General features: G+C 44.1%; 1 protein-coding gene and 1 pseudogene across 1 annotated transcript in view; both read right to left on the bottom strand.

Moving 5' to 3' along the window:
• CLMP (CXADR-like membrane protein) overlaps positions 1 to 9,708 on the bottom strand; it is a 131,916-nt gene that overhangs the window by 59,151 nt on the left and 63,057 nt on the right. The window lies entirely within an intron of this gene.
• On the bottom strand, positions 7,713 to 8,299 carry LOC105528285 (annotated as a pseudogene).

Here is a 9,708-nt window from a genome sequence, read left to right on the forward strand (position 1 = left end):
GGCGGGCGAATTACCTGAGGTCAGGAGTTCGAGACCAGCCTGGCCAACATGGCAAAACCCTGTCTCTACTGGAAATACAAAAAACTTAGCCGGGTGTGATGGTGTGAGCCTGTAATCCCAGACTCAGGAGGCCGAGGCAAGAGAATCGCTTGAACCAGGGAGGCAGAGGTTGCAGTGAGCCAAGATCGCACCGTTGCACTCCAGCCTGGCGACAGAGTGAGACTCTGTCTCAAAAAAAAAAAAAAAAAGGTAATGCATCAGACCAAGTAGGTTTTATCCTCAGAATATAAGGTTGGTTTAACAATAAAAAAATCAATTAATCATTGTAATTCCCCATATTTATAGGATAAAGGAGAAAAGCAGTATAATTTCAGCAGATGGAGAATGAAGAAAAAGACTAACAAATTCAATACCCATTTGTGATTTAAAAAAACAACAACAACTCAGCCAACCAGGAAGAAAGGGGACTTCTTTAAAAAAACAAAAACAAAGTAGGACTATAAGGCCGGCATGGTGGCCCAGGCCTGTAATCCCGAGGTGGGAGGATTGCTTGAGCCCAGGAGTTTGAGACCAGCCTGAGCAACATAGCAAGATCTTGCCTCTACCAAAAATTAAAAAGTAGCCAGATGTGATGGCACATGCCTGTAGTCTCAGCTACTTGGGAGGCTGATGTGAGATTTTCGCTTGAGCCCAGGAGGTAGAGGCTGCAGTGAGCTATGATCATGTCACTGCATTCTAGCCTGAGCAACATGGTGAGACCATGATCTCAAAAAAAGAGAAAAAGACTGCAAGTTAAAAAGTGAAAAATAATTAAAAGTTTAATCATCAGTATATGTCAACTAATTTGACCTTTTTTTCAAATTGAATATTAAAATATATAGAGGTGGGAAGAATTTTATGAAACTTTTATATAAATAGCTACCTATATTGAACACTTGCTGAGAGTTCTGTGAACACTATCTTATTTAATCCTTACACAACCCCATAGAATAGGTATGATTTTTATTCCCATTGTATAGACGATGAAACTGAGGCTTAGGGAAGTCAAAGACATTCTCTGCAGAAATACAGCCAATAATTAGCATAGCCAGTGTTAGAACTGAAGGTCTGTCTGCTTTAAAATTTGTGCTTCTAAATATTGTTCAGGGCCGAGAGCAGTAGCTCATACTTGTAATCCCAGAACTTTGGGAGGTCGAGGCAGGTGGATCACCTGAGGTCAGGTTGGAGACCACCCTGGCCAACATGGTGAAACCCCATCTCCAGCAAAAATACAAAAAATTAGCTTGACGTGGTGGCGGGTGTCTGTAATCCCAGCTACTCCGGAGGCTGAGACAGGAGAAGTGCTTGAATCCAGGAGGCGGAGGTTGCAGTGAGCCGAGATCGTACCGTTGCACTCCAGCCTGGGCAATAAGAGTGAAACTCCATCTCAATATATATACACACACACATATATATATATAGTTCAGTACCACTTCTCATTTGACCACTTTACCTTATACATTAGGCAGCTAAGTGACAAGCCAACTGATGCAAGTTAATGCAAAGTTGGGACTAGAACCCAGGTCTTCTGACTTCTGACACCCTGTTGTTTTCAGAAATGGTGTTTCACATCTAATCCACCTACTCCTTCCTTTTTATCAAAACACATTTTTTTTTTTTTTTCCTGGAGGCTCCAGACCTGAAATACTAGAGAATAAATATAAGTTACAGAGCCAGGGATCAAATTTTGTCTCCTGCTCTGTTTAGCATTCAAAACCACTAAGCCACAGAGAAGACTCTGCCCACACTCAGAAAACAGCATGTTAAAGCAGGATTGAATGGAAACCTCTCTTCATAAGAATGCAGATGGTGAGAAAGAGTAAAAATATTCAAGGGAAAAGGAGGTAAAGAAAATTAGTGTTGGGGCTGGAGAACACTGTATGGTATTCATCTTTCAGAAATTTGAAACTCTGGGAACTGTACAGGGCAGTCCAAGGGATGTAACTGCCCGGAGAGGCCTCAAAGCTGGCCCTTTTGTGGACGAAGATCACTTCCCATCATTTTCACTCAGAGTTACCGTGGTCTGGTAGAGCTCCCTGGGAGGTGCTGGGAAATGGCCCCAGGGCCACCAAGGCTTTGCCCTGCTTTCTGGGCAGGGTTTGGCAAAATTAAAAAGGGAGAAAAATTATTTATTGTCCACCCAGTGCAAATTAAGAAAAATGGTAAGGTCTGGATGGTGTTTAAGCAAGTCAGGAGGGAAAAGAAAAATTTTTATCACCTTTCCTTTGACACAAGCTGATGATGCCCTCGCCCAGATGGACAGAAGCCCACCTTCCCTGGCAGGCACCCACTGGGAAATGCATAGTTCCTGCCTCCTGCACATGCCAGGGAATGGACAGCAGGCATTCTGGGAGGGTGAGGGTTGAGCTGTGGAAAAGGGTTGGGGAAAAAAGTAGTTCAGGAGTCAGAAAATAGTTCACAAATCTAAAACTCCATTCAGAGTTGCTTCTAAACACCATCATAGCATACATGTATATGATATTCACACATAGCATGAAAAGTGTGGTAAGTTCTTTGTTTTCTTTCCCCAAATGGAATTCTTTTTTCTTTCTTTCTTTCTTTTTTTTTTTTTTTTGAAACAGAGTCTCACTCTGTCGCCTAGGCTGGAGCATGGTGGCACTATCTCAGTTTACTGTAACGTCCACCTCCCAGGTTTGAATGATTCTCCTGCCTCAGCCTCCCAAACAGCTGGGATTACAGGTGTGCACCACCATGCCTGGCTAATTTTTGTATTTTTAGTAGAGACAGGGTTTCACCATGTTGGCCAGGCTGGTCTTGAACTCCTGACCTCAAGTAATTCACTCGCCTTGGGCTCTCAAAGTGCTGGGATTACAGGCGTGAACCACCGTGTCCAGCTGGATTTCAAAAATAATATCTGTCATTCCAAAATAGTACTTAGGTGATCATTTTTCTTTCCCTCCAAATACTATGACTGTTTTGTTTTAGATCTTTTTCTCATCCCTCAAATATAAAGAGCCTAGAAATTTCTCTTGCTCCATCAGTTCCATTGAGAAATATTTCATGGTAACCACAAAGATTAGAACAAAATACAGAAAAAAAGAAAAATATAGAAAGAATATTTTGAAAAAGAAATATTTTGACTCTTGGGGGGAATTTCTAACTGTTCTTACTTTAATTTTATGTATTTAAGATCAGAAGCAAGACAAAACAAACAAATGAACAATAAGCAAAAATAAGCCCAAAACGAACCTTTTCCAAACTCTTAAATACTGGGTTTCAAAACACAGTGTGGAGGATGGTTACTTGAGTGGGTTTGGGTCACATTCGAGTCCTGACTCTGCCCTTAATCTATCTTTCTTTCTTTTTTCTTTTCTTTTTTTTCGAAATGGAGTTTCGCTCTTGTTGCCCAGGCTGGAGTGCAATGGTGTGATCTCGGTTCACTGCAACCCTCATCTCCCTGGTTTGAGTGATTCTCCTGCCTCATCCTCCCGAGTAGCTGGGATTACAGGTATGCGCCACCATGCCTGGCTAATTTTTGTATTTTTAGTAGAGACGTGGTGTCACCATGTTGGCCAGACTGGTTTCGAACTCCTAACCTCAGGCAATCCACCCGCCTTAGCCTCCCAAAGTGCTGGGATTATAGGCGTGAGCCACTGCAGCTGGCCAAGATCCTTAATTTTTCTAAACCTACTTTTATCATCTATAAAATGAGCATAATAATAGTACCTTTTCACATGCTGTCATAAGGATTAGATATAATCTTGTTTAAAGCACGTTGTATAAAATCTATCTTAGCTATTATAGTAAGAAGTACAAAAGTGAAGGAAAGTAATAATCTTTGCGGGGGTGCATACGTGTAAGAAACCTCTCAGGAAGGAGCAGAACTGAACCAAGTGCTGAGGCAGAACCTCTGCTCCACAAATAGCATTTTTTTTTCTTTTTAGCAAATTGCAGAAAGATATGATTCCTATCTTCCTGCAGGCTGATTCAGTCCCATGCCAGGCCACACGGCCGGTGAGTGGGCAGCTGCCCTATTAAGGACTCAGCAAAGGAATGATTACTTTGGGGAACTGTCAAATATGGAAAGCTATTCAGAAGGTCCACATGGAGATGTGGCTGTTTCCTAAATCACAGTTTCCCCAATGTTTTCTGATCCTCTGTGCTCTGAGGTGATAACTTTTTCCTTTTTTTATCTTATTTTTGTTTCTCTCATTTTATTTTATTTTATTTTATCTTATTTTTGAGACAGTCTTGCTCTGTTGCCCAGGCTGGAGTGTAGTGGTACAATCTTGGCTCACGGCAACCTTTGCCTCCCGGGTTCAAGTGATTCTTCTGCCTCAGCCTTCTAAGTAGCTTGGATTACAGGTACCTGCCACCACGCCCAGCTAATTTTTGTATTTTTAGTAGAGACGGAGTTTCACTCTGTTGGCCAGAGATGGGGTTTCACTCTGTTGGTGGATCCTGACCTCAAGTGATCCACCCGCCTTGGCGTCCCAAAGTGCTGGGATTACAGGAGTGAGACACTGCGCCTGGCCCTGTTTTTTATTTTTATTTTATTTTATTTTTGAGACAGGGTCTCACTCTGTGGCCCAGGCTGGAGGGCAGTGGTGTGATCTCCGCTCACTGCAGCCTCCACCTCCTGGGCTCAAGCGATTCTCCCACCTCAGCCTCGCAAGTAGGCATGCACCACCATGCCCAGCTAATTTTTGTATTTTTTGGTAGAGGCAGGGTTTCGCCATGTTGGCCAGGCTGGTCTCAAACTACTGACCTCAAGCGATCCGCCTGCCTCAGCCTCCCAAAGGCCGGGATTATAGGGATGTGCCACTGTGCCTGGCTTCTGAGACTATAACTGTCCGCCATGGAATTCTAGAGTTGTTGGGATGACCTGGAGATATGTTAGGGAAAGATGGGAAGTTTGTAATGACATCAGTATAGAATCCACAGGCTCTAATGACTGGAAATGAGGCTGGAAAAGGGTAATGGAGAAATCAGAAGTTCGCATGAACGCAGACTCCTTGATCGGGCTCTAGTCAGGCTCCTCTGGGTCCTGCTTTTGACTAGGCCCAACCTTTGGCTCTGTCTAGGTCTGCTTACTCCAGTTTTATCAAGGATCCTACTGAGTGAGTTTAGTGGGATCCTCCTCTCGGTCTGACCACCGTCAACATCTTCTTACCCTGGCTTCCTTTCAGCAGAAATCTTGTTAAGTCAGTTTAACAGAGTTACCCTACTTCCTAGTGATTTTCCATCCATTGATTCCCCTACCTTGTTTCTTGGCTATAAATCTCCACTTTTCCTTATTGTCCCTGGATTTGAGCCCCATCTCTAGCCCATACTACAAAACCCCATCATAGTAGCCACTACTGTGATGGGGTTCAGAACATCCTACCCCAAAATATGACACCTTGGCATATTGAGTATTTTAGGCCAAAGAAATTTGAGAAAGAGCAGGTGCAGGAAGGACTGTCTAACCTTCCCCGCAAGAAGGTCATAAGCCCCTGATATGAGAGGCAACTCCCTATGCCCAGAGGAAGGAGCGTCCTTGTCTGTGAAGACAGGAACACTGAGAGGAATCTGAGTGGCGAGCCTTGCTGTCTCCCCCAGCTTATTAGCCTTCGATCATACCCTTTTCCCATGATTTTTTACTCTTCATCAAACCTAGTAAAAACATGTCTAACTATTTTCTGGGGCTTCATTTTCTTATGAAGGCTCTCATGTCACATAAGACTATATTAAATAAATTTGTAGGCAGTGGCTCATGCCTGTAATCCCAGCACTTTGGGAGGCCAAGGTGGGTGGATCACTTGAGGCCAGGAGTTCAAGACCAGCCTGGCAACATGGTGAAACCCCGTATCTATTAAAAATACAAAAATTGACCAGGCGTGGTGGTGCACACCTGTAATCCCAGCTATTCAGGAGGCTGAGGCATGAGAATTGCTGGAACCTAGGAAGGGGAGGTTGCAGTGAGCCGAGATCTCACCACTGCACTGCAGCCTGGGCGACAAAGAGAGACTCTGTCTTAAAAAAAAAAAAAAAAAAGTATGCTTTTCTCTTATTAATCTGTCTTTTGTTACAAAGCCCCAGCAAATAATGAAAAAGGGTAGAAGGAAAAGATTTTTTCTCTCTCCTACACTTCCCTTGAATAGTGTATTTCTTACCATCTTTAACAAGTATATGGTTAATTTTTTCTTTCACAATAGCATACTAAGATGATTAAAATTTGTCCCTGGCGCTTAGGCAAAGGGGAGCCATTGGGGTTTTTAAGCAAGGGCATTTCATGTTCAAATTTGCACTCTAGGCTGAGCACGGTGGCTCACACTTGTAATCCCAGCACTTTGGGAGGCGGAGGCAGGGGTGAGGGGGGGTCACGTGAGGTCGGGAGTTCAAGACCAGCCTGACCAACATGGTGAAACCCTATTTCTACTAAAAATACAAAAAAGTAGCCCAGCAAGGTGGCGTATGCCTGTAGTCCCAGCTACTCAGGAGGCTGAGGCACAAGAATCGCTTGAACCCAGGAGGTGGAGGTTACAGTGAGCTGAGATTGTGCCACTGTACTCCAGGCCTGCGCAACAGAGTAAGACTCTGTCTCAAAAAAAAAAATTGCTCTCTAGCATGTGAGCTTGTCAGTGTGCCAGCGCACTGTCAGGAGAGCGCTTTGCTTCATGGATACCAGCTGTCATAAATCCGAGAGCAGCAATAAACAAATTTACTGGTTTTGAAATTTTTTTTCCTTATTTACTTCAAGAACAACAAAATAGGCCGGGCGTGGTGGCTCATGCCTGTAATCCCAGCACTTTGGAAGGCTGAGGCGGGTGGATCACCTGAGGTCAGGAGTTTGAGACCAGCCTGGCCAATATGGTGAAAACCCATCTCTACTAAAAATACAAAAAATTAGCCGGGCGTGGTGGCGGGCCTCTGTAATCCCAGCTACTTGGGAGGCTGAGGCAAGAGAGTGGCTTGAACCCGGGAGGCAGAGGTTGCAGTGAGCCGAGATCATGCCATTGCACTCCAGCCTGGGTGACAGAACAAGACTCTGTCCCTCACCCCCCGCCAAAAAAGAACAACAAAATACCTGAGAAAATTGTCAAATATCTTTGCAGTGTTTGTGCTGTTCTCAAAAGTTAAAAAAAGAAGGTGGGGGAAAGGGACTCTGATTTATAGACCCTATATACCATATGTATATGTATATATGTCCAAAGCTAAGGACTGACAATGTCCCAAGAGGGAACAGTAAAAAACAAAGTCCTGAATGAGGTGTCTGTCATAGATATTTCAGGAGTCCAGGCTAGGAATTGGGTTGATTAAGGTAAGATGATTGCCTGCAGGTTTGTATTTCCACTGTAGTATTTCTATTTTTTTTTCACAATGAAGAACATTTTATTTACATAAAAAGAGAATAATATTTTAGTAGGCAATAAATCCAACATATTTCTTTTCTCTCTGTCTACAATGGTGATATTTTATAGGCTAATTTCTAAACAGATGCAAATTTTTACAAAGTGATGAAAGCCATGTTTTGCTCAGGAACACTACTGTTGCAGATACTAGTTTGCCTAGCTTTAGAGGGCAAAATGCTAAATTGTGAATTCAGTATTTTCCAGCTGGTTGTTTCTCCTTGCCCTAGAGACTCTGGCAGCATGTACTTTTGAGAGACTCCTTATTGCTGCCACTTCTCTTCTCGTAGTTGAATCTACTATGTGAGAATATTCATGTCCTTAAGATGCAAGTCTGAGCAAAAAGTCTCCCACAAATCCACCGGATATCACAATGTGCTGCTTGATAAATTTGTTGCTTCTTCAATTAAATTGTTGATTTCAGGTGCTGCTTTGTTGGCTCGTTTCTTAATCTGCCTTTTTGCTTTGTTTACAGCTTTTTCAACTCTCTTCCAGTCAATCTGCACATAGCCACTATGACTAGCAATCTGACGGAGAAGAAAACCACCACCTACTGCAGTTGCTGCAAGTTTTCCAACTTTGTGGAACAAAAATCCTGCACATCAGCCAGGAACGCCACCCATTACAATCTGGGTAGCTACTGAGTATTTTTCCACCATAGGTCCGGAACTGTGGCCAAACACTGGATTCCACCACTGGTGTCTTCGTGCATACTCAGTTAAATCCAGCACTTCGTAAGAGCCATCATCACTTTCATATTCTTGGGGAGCGGGGTTCAGGTCGCCATGATACCGCCGGGGGGCCAATTCTGGGGTGGTCCCCCCCACCCCGCCCTCCTCTCCCTGGCGCTTTAAGGTCCGCTCTAGGCCAAGATGGAAGTCTGTGGTCTCTCCAGTGTAATATTTCATGGCTGGAACCTGGGTTATTACAAGTAATTTTTTTTTTTTTTTTATTTTTGAGACAGGGTCTCACTCTGTGGCCCAGGCTGGAGGGCAGTGGTGTGATCTCCGCTCACTGCAGCCTCCACCTCCTGGGCTCAAGCGATTCTCCCACCTCAGCCTCGCAAGTAGGCATGCACCACCATGCCCAGCTAATTTTTGTATTTTTTGGTAGAGGCAGGGTTTCGCCATGTTGGCCAGGCTGGTCTCAAACTACTGACCTCAAGCGATCCGCCTGCCTCAGCCTCCCAAAGGCCGGGATTATAGGGATGTGCCACTGTGCCTGGCTTCTGAGACTATAACTGTCCGCCATGGAATTCTAGAGTTGTTGGGATGACCTGGAGATATGTTAGGGAAAGATGGGAAGTTTGTAATGACATCAGTATAGAATCCACAGGCTCTAATGACTGGAAATGAGGCTGGAAAAGGGTAATGGAGAAATCAGAAGTTCGCATGAACGCAGACTCCTTGATCGGGCTCTAGTCAGGCTCCTCTGGGTCCTGCTTTTGACTAGGCCCAACCTTTGGCTCTGTCTAGGTCTGCTTACTCCAGTTTTATCAAGGATCCTACTGAGTGAGTTTAGTGGGATCCTCCTCTCGGTCTGACCACCGTCAACATCTTCTTACCCTGGCTTCCTTTCAGCAGAAATCTTGTTAAGTCAGTTTAACAGAGTTACCCTACTTCCTAGTGATTTTCCATCCATTGATTCCCCTACCTTGTTTCTTGGCTATAAATCTCCACTTTTCCTTATTGTCCCTGGATTTGAGCCCCATCTCTAGCCCATACTACAAAACCCCATCATAGTAGCCACTACTGTGATGGGGTTCAGAACATCCTACCCCAAAATATGACACCTTGGCATATTGAGTATTTTAGGCCAAAGAAATTTGAGAAAGAGCAGGTGCAGGAAGGACTGTCTAACCTTCCCCGCAAGAAGGTCATAAGCCCCTGATATGAGAGGCAACTCCCTATGCCCAGAGGAAGGAGCGTCCTTGTCTGTGAAGACAGGAACACTGAGAGGAATCTGAGTGGCGAGCCTTGCTGTCTCCCCCAGCTTATTAGCCTTCGATCATACCCTTTTCCCATGATTTTTTACTCTTCATCAAACCTAGTAAAAACATGTCTAACTATTTTCTGGGGCTTCATTTTCTTATGAAGGCTCTCATGTCACATAAGACTATATTAAATAAATTTGTAGGCAGTGGCTCATGCCTGTAATCCCAGCACTTTGGGAGGCCAAGGTGGGTGGATCACTTGAGGCCAGGAGTTCAAGACCAGCCTGGCAACATGGTGAAACCCCGTATCTATTAAAAATACAAAAATTGACCAGGCGTGGTGGTGCACACCTGTAATCCCAGCTATTCAGGAGGCTGAGGCAT

Source organism: Mandrillus leucophaeus, unplaced genomic scaffold (genome assembly GCF_000951045.1).
Source record: "Mandrillus leucophaeus isolate KB7577 unplaced genomic scaffold, Mleu.le_1.0 Scaffold71, whole genome shotgun sequence".
NCBI classification, from domain to species: Eukaryota; Metazoa; Chordata; class Mammalia; order Primates; family Cercopithecidae; genus Mandrillus; species Mandrillus leucophaeus.